Source organism: Protopterus annectens, chromosome 5.part1 (assembly GCF_019279795.1).
Source record: "Protopterus annectens isolate FY-2018-M chromosome 5.part1, PAN1.0, whole genome shotgun sequence".
Classification (NCBI taxonomy): Eukaryota; Metazoa; Chordata; order Ceratodontiformes; family Protopteridae; genus Protopterus; species Protopterus annectens.
The window spans coordinates 723,477,625-723,494,452 of NC_056736.1; the positions used below are offsets into that span (position 1 = coordinate 723,477,625).

General features: G+C 41.4%; 1 protein-coding gene across 2 annotated transcripts in view; it reads right to left on the minus strand.

Annotated features, from left to right (window-relative positions):
- PAK1 (p21 (RAC1) activated kinase 1) overlaps window positions 1-16,828 on the minus strand; it is a 1,330,007-nt gene that overhangs the window by 587,180 nt on the left and 725,999 nt on the right. The window lies entirely within an intron of this gene.

A 16,828-nucleotide genomic window follows, 5' to 3' on the forward strand; every position in this document is an offset into this window, starting at 1 on the left:
GCTCAGATAAAATACTAATAAAAAAGAAACGTGTATCAAATACTCTTTTCTAAGGGCTTTCTAATCCCAGTACTTCCATAAAGGCCAATAGGACATGTTAACTGCAGAATTCCTACTGGTAAAGAAACAGCTACTGAACTAACCTTTCATAACATGTAAGGTCTTAACAGAATGGTTAATGCTTAACGTTTTGCTGCAATACCTTATGCTATTTACTTATTTTCCTGTGGATGGGTGAGATGTGAATAATATTCTGTAAATAAAATATGAAAATATTTCCAGTAATAGCAAAATTAAATTCATTGTTGCCAATGAAATGACATGGTTTACACTGAAAATTATATATAATGTGAGTTGCATTAGAAATAGTAAAGCCAACCTAACTGCTCATAAGGTTCACTCAGTAAAATGCAATTCTTGCTTGCAATATACTATTTTGATTTAGATACTGAAAAAAAGGATAGCTATTGCAATTGTGAAACCCTCTGAAAAGGTAATGTTGACATCTGGGAACAAAGTACTAGAAATTACCCAGGTTAGAAGGTTAACTTTGCATAGTTACGTGGATGTGTATCAGTTTAAGATCTGCAGTGCCCCTCTTTTCATGATTCAGACCAAGTACAAGATCATCAGAAAATAATGGTCTTTTCCTGGGACTATACAAATATGAAATCCACATTTGGGCTATAGAATAAGATGATGACTTGATCTGAATAAAACAGTTTTCTCAAAATAAGAAGCTGGTCTTAAGAATCAAAAATATTGTAAACCTACAACTAAAATCCTGAAAAAAAAGCAGTGTTATGACAACGTGACTGCTAAACACAAGATCACAGCTATGGTGGTTTAAATTTTTTTTCAGTTGAAAGGTTCCATGTACATTTTTATAATAATTTCATTAATCTAGGATGTGATTTTAGACGGTAGTTCTGGAACTATCCCCATGCTACACTTTACAGCAGTTCTGGAATCACCCCGGTGCTGCAATTTATAAAGCTAAGACCAAACAGATAAAACCAGTTGAAACTACATTTCAAAAATAATGAAAATATAACCATAAACTGAAAATACCACTGAGCTACATGAGAATTAGAAGCTGTAGAGGAACTAGGGCTTGTCTTGAGATGATGGCTCAGCTCAGAAGGGGAATGTGCATGTTTCAGATCTTGATAGAGTACAGTGGGGGTAGGGAGCAGAAGTACAGTTTGCTTGAATTCAACGTGCAAGCTAGTGGCGAGAAAAATGTTGAACTTCCACTTTGTTGCTTTTGTTTTAAAAGAGCATCTTGAGAAAGATGTCATTCCTTATTTCAGACAGCTGCCATCAAGGAACTGGGCAACTACTTAAGTCCCTACGCTGAGATGCTGAAATAAAAGATTAAGACAGTCAGTGTCATATAATGTGGGCATAAGTAACTGGGAAAGGCTTTTTTTTTTTTTTTTAACATAACTGTCAAGTACTTCCGCTGTGGTGCAACAGTGGCGTTGCTGCCTCACAGCAAGAGGTTCTCCAGTTCGATTCTCGGCTTGGGATGGGAGTGCCTTCTGTGAGGAGTCTGCATGTCCTCCCCACGGTCGAGTGGGCGTTCGAAAGAAATGCGTTGAATGAGCGTGCCTTCGTTGAAGGTTGGGCATCTGGCTGGCAACTCAACACCATAAAAAAAAAAAAAACAACTGCCAATCATTAGCGGATCGGAGTTCTGCTGTGGCGACCCCTAACAAGAAAAAGCCGAAAGACAAATAACAACAACTGTCAAGTGATTGTTAGATGACTACCAATGTTTTGAATGCAGGAACATGGAATTAAATTAACTCATAGTGCTGGTATGAGAGGGTGAGAAAAAAGTACACAGACAGCTCTGAGTCACACTGCAGTTTACAAAAGAAATTAATTCTTTTCAGGTGTGAACTACAAGCCAACAGTGATGAATATGGCCCACCCTCTTCACCACCCTCTTCTCTCTTTACTCTCTCTTTCCTTGCCTTGGGCTTCTCTTGATTGGATTATTGAGCAGAAAAAAAAAAATTAAAATTTCAAAAAAAGGATTTTTTTTTTTTTAAATAGTGAGTGGTGTGAAGGAATGATGCAAGAACCACTGCACAAGAAAGTCGTTCCAACATAGCTGCCAGCTCCTGCAGATGATCCACGGGTAAGAAGGTTCTGTCCATTCAGAACCTAGTTGATCCATGGTTAAGAAGGTTCTGCCCATTCAGAACCCTTGCAACACTTCCATAAGTGGGACCCTCTGAACAGAGTACATGACTGATTATTTTCTGCTTAGAGAACCATACAAGAAGCTGATCTAGGTAGGAGCACATAAGACAACTCTTGGAAGGAAATCATGCAAAGTAGCTGATAACCCTGCAAGGATTACTGCCAGAACTGAGAGGTGTTTGTCAAATACCAGTATTCCTGACAGCCTAAAGAAAAGCAGACAGTACTGCATATACAAAGCCTCTACAGAAAACCATAGGAAGCTGCAGTATGCCCACGAACCTCTATGTGCCACGCAACACGCATTTTAAAGTACAACTGGGCAAAAACTTACCATTTCAGTAGATGTCCCACTAATCACTGTTGCACTATTCCAAACTGTTGGGTTATCTTCCTAAATAATCTGGACATCCAGCTGGGATACCAAAGTCAAAACTTCCCATAGAGCATACATCCAACATATGCCCTAGCCCACAGGCATAAAGGTACACAAGTGGACATATGACCATAAAACCTTTGACTACCTGAAAGTCAGAAGACCTGGGGTCACCTGAGGATACAAGAAAAGTAAGGTCAGGGGAGAAGGTAGAGAATGGCTCCCTCTCAGGTACATAAGAACTAAGACAAAAACCTAGTTAAAGGCACAGAAGAGGATGGAAGCATTGGAAGAATACTGAAACAGAGATCAATAGTGCATCTATTGACATGTTAAGTTCTTACACAACTGTACTATGTCCTTCCTTAAATCACTATCAAAAAGTACTCCAAACTACTGGGCGAGTCCCAATGCTTAGAGAATGGTATAAGTGGATGGATCAGGCATGGGGGGGGGGGCGCGCGGACTGTCAATAAGTCCAAAGAGAATGGATCTGGTCTAGAAAAGGCATCTTGGGCAGCGCAGTGTGCAGCAGTTAATACTGTCGCCTCACAGCAAGAGGTTTTCTGGTACGATTCTCAGCTGGGATGCCTTCTGTGCAGAGTTTGCATGTCCTCCCTGCATTTGTGTGGGTTTCCTCTGCCTTCTGTGCAGAGTTTGCATGTCCTCCCTGCATTTGTGTGGGTTTCCTCTGGGTACTCTGGTTTCCTCCCATATCCCAAAGACGTGTCTGCAGTGTTTCTCCCCAGGCTTTCACTGAAAATGGGCTCTGCCCTAGCTGGACTTTCCCAGTAAACAAATGTTAAATAAATAAATCTACCCTATAGTGTTTGGTAAAGGTATGTACAGAAGACTTAGTTTCTGTTTCTAGCATGGGTCTGGATATCAATGCCTTTGTGTAACGCTCCAGAGGAGGCAATTGCTCTAATGGAATGGGTTTTTACAGAGAAGAATAAAGATTTCCCATGGTGGGTATAGCAAAATGAAATGACTTTTAGAGATCCAGTTAGCAACAGTCTGACAAGGGATGGGGTACCCCAAGTTGGCTTCCAGGAATGAAGCAAACAACTGGTCTGTCTTGCAAGTGGCCTTGGTTTTATCCACATAAAATCCAAGTTGCCTGTACATATCTAGAGAATGAAGGATTAGCACCTCCCCTTGTTCTGAGGGTTAGGGAAAAGGCAGGAAGACTGACAGCCTGATTGAGTGACAGGTCACTAATCACCTTAAGCAGATGAAGGACTGGCCCTCAGCGAATCTCTGTCCTTATGAATGGTAAGGAAGGGAGGAAATGCCATCAGGGCTTGCAGCTCAGGTGGCCTTCTAGCTAAACTGCTACTAAAAGAATGGTTTTCCAAGTACAAAATTTGAGAGAAACACAAGCTGCTGGTTCAAAGGGCTGTTCAGCGAGCTTTAAGACAAACTTAGGGCCACAAGCAGGTGGAATAACTTTCCTAGGTGGTTTTGAATGAAGGATGCCTTTAAGAAACTGCTTTACCTCAAGCTTGGACAGTATTGGTGGTCTAGAGGTAAGCATGCAGAAATGGCTGTTAAGTTTGCCTTAACTGAGGCGTAGACTAGACCAGCTTTTAGCAGCTCACGGAAACAGAGAATAGTAGGAACCACAGTTAGTAAATGATCTTGTTTTCTAGCATAACACCAGGCAGAAAATATGTTCCACTTGGATAAATAAGACTTTTTAGTAGCAGATTTCAACCTTCAGCATTCCCTGCAAAAACTGGTGTCTGAAAGGAACCAAACTGCTATCATCCACAATGTTAGGCTGACAGATAGACTGGGAAGTACAGAGCCTTTGTGTTGCATGAGCAAGCCCACTCTGTGGGGTAACTTCCACTGATGAACCCTGGCTGTCTGGGCTAAATGGGAGTCACCAGCAAGATTTATGGTTTGTCCTTCTGGATCTTTAACAAGACCTTGGGGAGGGGGGGGGGCAAGATGAAGGCATAAAAAAACCGTCCTTACTGAGGAAAGGGCATGCCATCCATCCTTCATGCCGGATTGCAAAAAGTCTTGGAACAAAATAGCTCCCCATAACTGCCTGTTGTGAATGGAGGCCAATAGGTCTATCTGAGGAATACCCCACTTATGGACCATGCCTCCAAGACCTCTCTGTTCAGCATCCATTTGTGAATGTCTTCCCTTGATCTGCTTAGAAAATCTGCCAGGACATTGTACTGAGAGGGAATGCAGACTGCTTGCAGGGACAGATTTGCTTTTATGGCCCATCACATGCTAGAAGAGTTGATCTACATAGATGACAAACATTTTGCAACCTCTCCCTCTTCACAGTGTAGGTACCACATGAATGTAGTGTTGTCTGTGAAAATTCTGAGGTGACTTGGAAACCAAGTGCGAGTTAAAATCTGGAGGACCTGAATTCAGTGCCCGCACTTCCTTCAGGCTGATGTCCTCTGTCTTCCAATTTGGTTACCATTGCCCCTGGACTCTCAGAGAGCCTGTCCATGCCCCTCAGGCTACATCTGAAGAGTCTGTGTGCAGGTCCTGGTGAGGTATCTACAGCTTGAAAGAAAGGTCTGGGTTGAGGTCTACCTGTGATATCCACCACAGAAATTCTCTCATTAGAAAAGAAAGAACTGGAGTGTTCAGAATAGGAATACTGGGACCATACAGATTTTTTGGTACCATTGAATCTTTCTTACATGGCGGCTTGCAAAGGGCACCATGGGCATCATTACCTCCATTAATCTCAGGGACTTGAGAACTTTCCTCACAGTGCAGATTAGAAGGGGCAGTAGAGACTGGAAGTAGCTGGAGAAGGCCTGTACTTTTTCTTGAGGAACAAAGGTTGGCATGAGTTGCATGTCCAGCCTGTAGTCCTGAAAGACTAGGTCTTGGGTAGGATCCAATGTGGACTTAAAATTTATTGTGAACTCCAGACTCTTTAGAAGGAAGATATTGAAGTGGAGATACTGTAGAAAGATATGCTGAGAGGCTGCCTGTATTAACAGGTCATCTAGATACTGGAATATTTGAATTGCTAGAGTTCTGAAAAAGGCAAGGTCTGGTGCCAGGCATTTTGTGAATACTTTATGGCTGTGACAATCCAAAGGGCTAAAGTAGAGAAACGAGACAGTGATGAGCAGGTTGAAAAACTTTGCATAAGATGTACCATGGGATATATGCAAATAACCCCTTAAGGACATCATGTGTTTCAGCTATATGGCAGTTCTGAATGTCCATGACTTGTTTTCCATTTTTAAGTCTGTTATGGACAAATTCAGGCAAAGCCAAACCCCACTAGCTGTGGACATCCATGCTTCAGCCTTCTTATGGCCTCGTCAGCAGACACCAGGAAGGCCTGAGAAGGACGAAACTCGAGAGTCTGGAGTGACAATTTGAATGAGGAGACCTTTAGAAAGGCATCAGAGAAGGGACAAATGCAGTATAGGTCTCCATTCCTCTCCTTTCCAGAAAAAGTATGGAATAGAATCATCTTCCTACTTCCTGATGAGGAATAGGTTCTATTACACTTTGTTCATGCAGGGATTTTAGGATAGGAAGTAAGAGGTTTCTCTAATTTGGCAGGGGTGTCGAGATACCTTTGAATGGTGGAATCGTCCTTCCATGTCATTCTGTAACTCCACTGGATTATGGAAAGGACGAAGTGATCAGCTGCCAGGTCACAATAGATGAGGTCAGTCTTTCTAATAATGAGGGGGCAAAGGGAATAGTCATGCTGCTTTGTCTGGGTATGGAGGCCTCCCAGACTTACAATCCCTATCTGGTTTATCATGAATATCTGTGGGCATTTTCTATCCCTTCTGTGGGGGCCACAGCCCTTGCAAGAGAAGGAGTTGAGCTTAGTCAGGTAGTTTCTGTTCTCAGGTATCAGAGAAAAGAAAATTTGACTGTAATCTTTCGTAACTGTACCTTGCTCTTCTAAGGCTTTAAATAGGCTAGCCACTTGGCCAAATAAGTCGTCTCTATTCAGGAGGGGATCCAGGAGCTTAGCTTTAATGTTCTCAGTAAGGACCATGAGCAAAGTCATGCAAACCTTTTAATGATAGATCTAGAAGCTGCTGCTCTGGAAGAAGCATCAACTGCACTTAATGCTATGTCGAGCTACTTGAGAAGCCTGAGCTACCATACACATGGGCTGCTGCTTGATGTCAAGTCCTATCAGAGAAGACAATTTTGTTCATATTAGATAGACTAGGCAGTAACTAGGCAGTAAATATTTTGTCATTTGCGTCTAGTAATTTATCAGCTGTGAAGGCCAGGGTGGAGGAAGTGTGTACCTTTTTCCAAAACCTGTCTATTGTCTTGCTATCTTTACTGGAGGGACGGGCATTAGCAGCAGGTAAAAGCTTAGATGGTTGGTTTGGATCTGCCAAAGGATTCTTCAAGAATTTTAAGTATTGTTGTACTATAAGATACAGCAGACCTATTAGGTGCTGAGAGTTGAGAATCAGAAGCCAAGGGAGTGGATGCAAAGGCATGTGGAAAAGTTTCTAAAACAGGGGAAGCAAGTGAAGGGTAGGGTAAGTAGTATCTACCTCTAGCAACTTGTAATATTTTTGTTTGTACATCAGAAATTTGTCTGGAGTCTCACTCAAAATGCTTCATGTTAGGTGTTGCTCCCCAAAAGGAAATTTCCTCTACAGGAAAATCAGGGGACAAGGTATCGTCATCAGAGGCCACTTGGCCTGGGGAGTGTTTATCTCATTCACTCCAATGCAGTGCAGTAAGTTTGCACTGTAACTTCCAATGGGCGGAGCCTATGTCTTGACAGAATCAAATTATGTCCTCATATTTCAAACAAACGCTCATATCTCTGGAACCATAGGGGTCATGAAAGAAGCATACATTGCAAACAATTCAGCGCAAACTATTTTATAGTGGTAGTATTCTTTAGGTTCTAGGTCTTAAACTGAATTTTATAAGTCACAGTAAACACAGTAACTATTATGTTTGTAATATTTTGTAAACAACTTACAATATGGCAGAAACCACTCACGTTACACACATACTGTCAACAGCATTTTATTCATCTAGCTGACAGCTTTCATTGAAGCTTATGAGTTTCTCTGTTACTTGGCTGTTGAGACATTTAGAAAAATGTGAAAATTATAAATATATAAATTAATATAATTAAAACAACGGTTCATATCTCCATACCTGCACTAGACAGAGGTCAAATATTAATGATGTTGAGTTTGTCATTGAGTAAGCTTTAAGACGAAATTGTTTAAAACCTTGTACATAGCATGGTTTTGGAATTGATACAAATATGAATAAGCAATATTTGATGCCTGCAGGCATCAGCAAGCATTCACTGCAGATGCACCTGGAGGCGTCACTCGGATGTAATGATCAGACTCAGCCTGGTCTTCCACTGATGATGTCTCAAAGATCTCTCTTCTGAGTAGCTGAAGGAGTAGGAGCATAAGATATAAAGGACGGTACTTTGACAGCCAAAATAGCCTTAAATAGGCCTTGTAAAAATTCAGTTTCTTGGGACATCTGAGGAGAGGAAAAAAGTTATGTACTTACCGTAACATTCCATGTGTGTTGTCCATCTTGTCCTTTATTCTCACTGATGAATCGATCAGTCTTGGCCATTTCAAAACCTTGAGATCTTCAGCAAAGCTTGTGGGGATCCTTCTTTACCCATAATGCAACCTCCTAGCTTCCTCAAATCTTGTTTGCCCCTAGTACTCCTACAGAGGTAACAGAAAAATTATGTATGTATAAATATATAAACATATATCAAAATATACACCAAAGTATAAATTCTGAGGCTACATGGCCTTGCAGTATCCAAATTATGCTACTCTGTCTCCCAGGAGTACGGGCAGGGGGTATGGAGAGTATAGGCAGGGGGTATGGAGGGAGGGTTGTGAGAATAAAGGACGAGATAGACAACACACACGGAAAGTTACGCTAAGTAACTAACTTCTTTATGTGATGTTATCAATCTCAACTTTATTCTCACTGATAGGACCATGTCCCAAGCTCATGGGAGAATACTACTCAGAACCATAGAACTGAAAGAGGCTCTACTCCTAGAGACCAAATTCACTTTGTAATGTGCAATAAAGCCAAGAGGTTTTGCCCAAGTTGCTGTAGCACAGATATTATCCAATGGTAACCTTGCTTGAAAGGCTGAAGACGTAGTTAAAGACTTTGTGGAATGAGCTTTAACGTTACTTGGAAGTGCTCTACTCTTTGAATTATAAATGTGGGATATACACACTGTAAGCCATTTAGATAAGGTAATTTTTGTGACTGGGTGACCTTTTTTAATGTCAGAATAAGAGATGGAGCTGATCTGATTTTCTAATTTCAAAAGTTCTATGCAAGTAGAAATGTTAACTATGAACATATAGGAGATGCAGTGAATATTCTCTTTTATTCTGGAAGTTAGGGAAGAAGACTGGCAAGCTTTATAGATTGGTTGAGATTACTTTCAGAGACACCTTTGGGTAGAAATGAGGGGTTAGTGCATAAAGAAACTCTGTCCTTATGAAAAACTAGGTATGGGAGCTTGGCAGACAAAGCTTGCAATTCAGAATATTGGCTGAAGTAACAGCCACTAAAAAGTGTGTGTTTTCCAGAAGAGGTATTTCAACTCGCATGTAGCTGATAGTTCAAAGGGAGGACAGATAATGTTAGATAAGATGAAATTCAGATCCCAGGGGGTGTTTGATTTTTATATGGGGGGGTCTTTATAATGGTTCCTTTCAAAAACGCTTTATACAAAATCTGTGTGACATAATTCCAGAACTTTCTCCTACATGGAAATGGGAAATTGCTGCCAACTGAATTCTAATAGTTGCTGCAACAGCTCCTTCATTGAAAAGTTTTGTCAAAAACTCTAGAATAGAATGCACGGGTGCAGAAAAAGGGTCTGATTCTCGGTGGCCCATGTAACAAGACTCCTCCATTTACTTCAGTACAGTTTTCATGTAGATGTTTTATGGGAAGATAAAATATGTTTGACTGGAGAGGAAAGGGAGGGAAACCTGGCGATCAGGGGAACGGGAGCAGCCAAGCTGTTAAGTCTGACACTGTCCAGGTTTGGATGAGCCATTCCTAACAGGCGAGTCAGAAGGTCCACAGCAGGGTCCAGAATCCATGGTTTGTCCTGAAGGTGAGCCTGAAAAAAAGGGAAACCAGATTTGACGAGACCAATAGGGGGCAATAAGGATTACTGTAGTCTCCAATAAACTTGCTTTCTGCAAAAACTTGGGATTAGAGGGATTGGAGGAAAGGCATAAAGAAGTCCCAGAAGCCAATCATGAACAAGTGCATCCCTTGGTGATTTCCCTGTGGGGGGGATCAGGGCAAAATAGTTGCTACATTTAGCATTGGTGGGTGAGACAGAGATTGCAGCAAGGCTGGCCCCATTTCCAGAAGATCTCTTCCATTATTTCCTGGTTAAGGGACCACTCATGAGGCCATAAAATGGTTCTGCTCAATTTGTCCACAATCACACTGGATTTCCAAGGGATGTGCATAGCTATCTGAAAATGGTTGGAAGTGGCAGCCCATTGTCAGACCCTCACAGCTTCTTGACAAAGGGGGGTAAGACCTGGTTCCTCCCTGTTTATGTACCAGACAAAGGACATACTGTCCGACTGGATTGCTGTTGCTCCTAGAGGGAGTGGGTCTTGAAATGCTTGCAATGCTAAAAGCACTGCCCTCATCTCCAGGATGTTTATATGCAAGTGAGCCTCGTGTGTTCTTGTCAGATGCCTTGGGCTGTCTTCCATAGATAATGGACTCTTCCTTATCTGGGAAGCGTCTGTGGTCACTGTGGCCTGGAGATGAAGTGACAGTCTTGAGATACTAATGGAGAGTGAATCCATCACTGGAGATCCTTTCTCCAGGAGTTGGTTATCGTGACTGTGTGACATTGGAAGTTCCTAGATTGCCACTGTGCAGAAAGTAACCATTTGAAGTATTCTCATAAGAAGACAAGCTAGGGGAATAAGTATGACTGACGCAGCCATTTCCTCAGTACCTGAAGAACCAGTCTTGCAGAGGGTCGCATCTTCCTGATTAACAATCTTACATGATGGTGAAGATCATCTACTCAGTCTTGTGGAAGGAAGTCTTACCACCATTGTGGTTGTGTTTATCTCGGCTCCTATAAAGATTAAGTTTTGACATAGCTCTAGAGCAGATTTTTTGTAGTTTACGGTAATACCTACGGAGGAACAGAGTTGAAGGGTATAGTCCCCTGGCTTGGAGCAGATACCTGGTCGGGGCTGTTATTGAGTCAGTCGTCCAGATATGGAAATACCCAGAATCCTCACCATCTCAGGTGAGCCACCACTACTGCCATGCACTTGGTGATCACTCTCAGGGCTGTAGTGAGACCAAAAGGCAGAGCTCGAAACTGGAAGTGACTGGTTAATAGTCGAAAAAGCAAGTACCTTCTGGATCACCCTTCCATTCGCATGTGGTAGTATGCATCCTGAAAATGTATAGAGCACATCCAATTGTATTTCTCCCCAGAAATGGAAGTATTGACTACAGTGTCACCATCCAGAACTTGGTCTTTTTTTTACAGATTTATTCAGATTGCTGAGGTCCAAAATGTGTCTCCAGTTCTTTGTTTTCTTTGAAACTAAAAAGAATCTTAAGTTTCAGATCCTCTCTGGTCTGCGGGGACTTCTTGGAGGACTCTCTTCCTTAGCAACTTTTGGATTTCTAATGTTGCTTGTTCCTTTTGACTGGGTGAAACATCTGGAACTTAGCAGTTTATGGGAGTGGGGAAGGAGAAGGGAATGATATATCCTCTGGATATTATGTACTGCACACATTTGTCATTTATCTTTTGCCAGGTTTTGTGGTACAGAGACAATTGATCCCCCCCCCCAACTGCCTCTAGAGGCGAGCAATCAGGGACTCCTTCAGAAGCGCTGGAAAGGTCTACCAAAGAAAGATTTTCTGGATCCCTGATTTTGCGGGCCTCCCCTGCCATGAGGATGGTGTCTTCAGTTATTGTTCCACCCTTTGCCTCTATGGGAACTTTCACCTTGTGTGTCCTGGAAATACCTCTGTGATTTTCTGAGCCACATTTTCCCACTACCTCTCTGACCTTTAGGAAACAGTCTGATAGGTGTGGAAGAACACACACCAATGGCAGATAAGGTCTTGCATTCTTGTTCACACCTGGTTAGCATCTCTAACTTTAGGCCCAAAAAAGAGAAATCATCAAAAGGAGCATTCACAAAGGAAGGCTTGAAGGACTCCACAAAATCACAAAGGCGCATCCAGGCCTGCCACCTGAGAAAAATGCCTGAAGCCGCCGCTCTACCTGCTGCGCATGATACACGTCTCATGGAAGAGTTGACGACAGAATTAAGTGTGGCGAGCTGAGCACTATCTGCCACAGCTACATCTCCTTGGAGGGAGTCAGAAAGTTCCTTTAACAGATCCCTCTGTAGTCTTGTAAAGTGGGTAAAGTAGTTCAGTGACCACAAGGAAAAGGTCGCAGATGAAAAAAACGTGCTTCCCGTACCTATCCATGTTCCTGGTAGAGAAAATGGTCTCAGGCAGTTCTTTTCTGGTTGCCGCCACCACCACGTAACATGGCATCAACTGCTACACCTTTTGTCAAAAAGGGATTGTCTTTTGGGGCTGTGATGTATTTATTTGACCTCCTAGGAGTAGGTTCTAGGGAGTCTGGGGTCTCCCAAGCCTTCCAAGAGATGAACTCAATAAGCTCATCAGAAGGAGGGGTAACCAAGAGTTTGAAGGTCAAGACCCAAAGGCCTTCAGGTACACAGAATCCTCGGCCAAAGGGGTTGTGGACTGCCAGTCACTTTTTCTTCAAAATTTCCAGCATGTCTCCAATCTTCAGGAAGTGACCGTGGGGACCTTCTGCTTCGAGGTCAGTGTCAGAAGTGACAGACTCCTCCGGAGAGTCAAGATGCTTCTTCTTGCAGAGCTTGACATGTTATGCTATTTTGTAGTAGGTATGAATTTACTCTCTTCAGGAGTACTACAATTTTCTTGTCTGGCATCCATCATAAGGACTTTCGCTCTAAAGCAGTAGCCAGCATTTGCTGTGAAATTCCTCAAGCAAAGACGACAGTCGGACACACACAACCCCGTGGAGGTAATGTCAGTGGAAGCTTCCCTGGCTGTAAGCTCCATGGCATCAAAGGTGTAACTAGCGACAAGAAAATTAACATTTACCATAAGCTGGGAAGCTTTGCCACTTTCCTCTCAGAAACAATCAAAAAGAAGGATCAAACTCTCCACTGCCTGGAACAATAATATGAAATGGAATAAGGCTGGATGACAGTTAAGGAAGCAAACAGTTAAGGATGGATGCCCAGAGGCTCTCATTTCACAGGGGACCAAAGCAAGAGTGTCACTGTAGGGCAGCGAAGGGAAGCCAGATACTGGAATTATATGAATCTTGAAAAGTAAAAATTTGGACTTCTTACTCCTTTCCAGAGAAAAAAAAAGATAACACCCTTTTGAAGAATACCAGATTAGTATTAGATGACTCCAATCAGTGAAAACAACATTCCTGAGATGTTCCAAGGGTGAGCAGCTTACAACTCTGTAATACTACTGATTCAACTACCTTTTCCAAAGTTCATCTCAGAAGGAATAGTTGCAATCTAACCTGTCTAGTGCTTCCCAACAATATGGAGGGCTTTCCAAAAAATCAGATCCCTCAGAATTAATAAACACAGAAATGTGCCATCTTGGTGTGTGTCACAGGGAAGACTCTTAAAATTCCTATGCTGCTTATGTAGAAAACAGACTCAATGTGTCATCAGTAAACATCAGCTGAATTTATCCAGTAGCAAACTGAGTTGACCGGGAATGTGCTGCTATGAGAAAATAAGATGACATGTCCCATTCTCGTACCTGTTCTGCCTCTTGATAGAGGGTGCCAAATGAGTTTCACCCTGTTTGCTAATGTACCAAACAAATACCATGTTGACTGAGTGCAGAAAAATTGCACCATGAAGGAGGTGGTCCTGGAAGGCCTGCAACATAACTGCCCCCAGCTGCAAGACACTGAAATGTCCATCAAGCCTCTTATGTAACCAATTCCCCTGGACCATCTGCCTTAGACAATGCTCCCCCCAACCCTAGAACAGAAGTGTCCATTGTGACTGTCACTGCGGGGTAGGAGTGAACTGGCAAGACTTCCATAGTGGATCCACCACTGAAAATACCAGTGACAAGATCTAGATAAACGTGAAGCTCGATGGACTCCCATCAGAAGTTTACCTGTGGGGAGAGATGCATTTAGTAAGATTTTTATTCTACTGACCAATTAAATCCTGGCTACAGGTGATGTACCTCTTTCTCAAAAGGCCCTATTATTACAGCTATTGTGAATCAAGGTAAGGGACCTGCTACAGGTGGGGTCTTGTAAACCCACTTTCTTACTTGATCATGCTTACTACAATTTGGCCATACCAGCAAAATTAACTGATAGGCATAGACCTGGACTAATGCATCTGGAACAAAAAGGTTTCTACTGGGGTGCACTAAATCAGACAAACTTACTAAAATGACACGACTGACTGATTACACAAGCAGGCATGCAAACCTGCTACTGATAACCAATTGAGAGGCTAAAAAGGCTTTAGACCAAGTAAACTGAGATTACCGGCTTGCAATAACTTTGCATATGGGATTCCCCCTCTATTTCAAATTTAATAAGAGTTTGATAGGTCCATGGTGTTGTTAGAGTGAAAACTTGGGATTTACTTTCTTTACAATTTAATCTCTATCAGGACACTACGCAAGGTTGCCCACCTTCCCCAACCGTGTTCACACTGTACTCTGAATAATTGGTAAATATATTAAGTTTGTCTACTTTAGCATGATATACCATGCTGAGATAACAGAAAAAGTTCTCTCTTTACATGTAGGACCTCGCTGTGTATTTGTCCAATCTGGACCTAGATCTCAGATTATTGATTCAGCTTCCCGGTTGATTTTATAAACTCTCCAGATACAAAATCAATACTGAACAAAACAAAGGCTGTGAAAATTAACTAATGACCAAGTCTCACCACTCTCCGATGTACTCCATTTTCTCTACATACAGACTGCACAACATACCCAGGGATTAACCTTGTCTAGTTCCTTCACTAATTCAGTACAGGAAACATACAAGGAAAAACTAGTTAATGTTAAAGGGATTTACACAGCTGCAGCATTTTTTTTTTATAAATATGTTAAAAAGAACTGAGGCTGATGGCCAGTTTATTTTGCCTTTGATTACATTTGCCATGCAAAGTCTTAGATTAGATCTCACTGTCCAGTTCTTTTCTATCCTTAGGAAGTTGGTCTTGGACGTCTTGTGAGCTGAAGGTAAGCATACAATCAAAAGGAAAATTCTAACATTGGGTTTGGGCATTCCTGACCTGGAATATCACGCAAAAGCAGTTAAAATCAAAATATTTCATGAATTACTGACACAGAAAGACAAGGCAATTTGAAAAGCTATGAATATTGTTAGGCTTAGGGATATAGAACATTTCAAGAAACTGAATGCTAAACAGTATGATCAGATTTAAGGTTGCTGGACAGCACAAAAATTCTAAACATCTTCATTAAACATGACTTTTTTTTTTATGAAGTGACACAAATATATATCTAGTGATAGAAAAGCAAATAAGCCAAAATAACATTCCCTTGTTTTTATGGACCCACTTTTAAATTTCAAAATACCAAAATCTCGCGTTCTGAGATACCGAAGTCAAAACATCGAGATTTTGGTTCTCGAAATTCAAAAGTGAACCAAAAAAAAAAAAAAGTAAAATAGTGTTTGCACCCTGCACCCCCCCCCACTTTAATATATACCAACTCCAAGATCACGCTACAGTGAAGAGAACGGTAAGTGGAACAGGAGCATTACTGTTCTCTTCACTGCAGCTCAATCTTAGAGTTGGTATATTTAAGTAGGGGGGTGGGGGGTGCAGCCCTCACAAGGAGGGTGCACCTGCAAAAACATTATTTTAGCTGTGGTTTTTTTTTTGCTCACTTTTAACTTTCGAGATACCAAAATCGCTATGTTTTGTGGTCGGTATCTCAAAACTCGAGATTTTGGTATTTCGAAATTTAAAAGTGGACTCGTTTTTATGCAACACATTTTCTTTAACACTTTTCATTCACACCAACATTACATAATGTGTTCACTTCCTGCCTTGCTTCAAACCTCACTCCTCCCGAGCAGAATTCTGTATGTATTTTCCTCACAAATTCTATTTCTATGCAATCTGCTCTTTCTTCTCATTTACAATATTCAGTACTTCCCTCTCAGCTGGTTTAGATGGATTTCTATTTTCTATTAACTGCTTGCTTTGGCAGCCAACAGTATTAAAGGTAGTAAAACCTAACTATGTCTAGGCAAAAGAATCTCTTCCTTAGTTGCAACCATTTGCTCTCCCAACATTTCTGGCAAAGTACTGTTTAGGGAATTTTTAAAATCTGCCAACTCATTGCATACCCCAAAACATGCGCCTAATTCTCTCTCTCCCATCAAACTTCCAGCATTTACTGACTACCAGAGGAAAATTTTAATGAAGTCTGCTTGAGGTATAAAAACACCTTCACAAACATTTTCAAGCTAAAATCTTACACTTTCTGGAATTTGTTTCCTTATTTGGGAGACGTAAATATCTCCTTCCATTGTTCCACTGTAGAGTCCCCCTTTAATTCTCTCGTCCCTCCTCAGATTGATTCTTATAATTATGCAGTAGTTCATATGAACTAATAATTATCTTTTTTAACAGCAACTTCTTTCTGTTACAAACTTACCTAGAAGCTACCAGAGATGATATTTCATTAAGCACTCATCTATCCCTTTCTTTTTGCCTGTACTCTGTTATCAATCCCCGGTATCGAAGGCACTCTAACATGCAGTCCAGACTTTTGCTTGGTCTCACCCTACTCGTACCTTTCTCTCTTTCTAGTTATCTGCTCCCAAAATCTTGGTTACTTTGCTAATTTTTGAAGTAAACCCCAAACCCCCACCTTGCTTACTTTCTACACTCCTACTTACAGTCATCTTTATTGAAAAGAAAAATACAATACACAAGAGACCCTTAATTTGTGGCCAGGCTACTGCTATGTACAACTATTCTTAGGTTTTAATGCAGTAAAATTGCCTACTAGAAGTGATAGGTCACTTATGGACCTTGTGATGTTAGTGGTAAAGAAAAATGTAACACACACACACAAGTGAAAAATACTTTCACATAC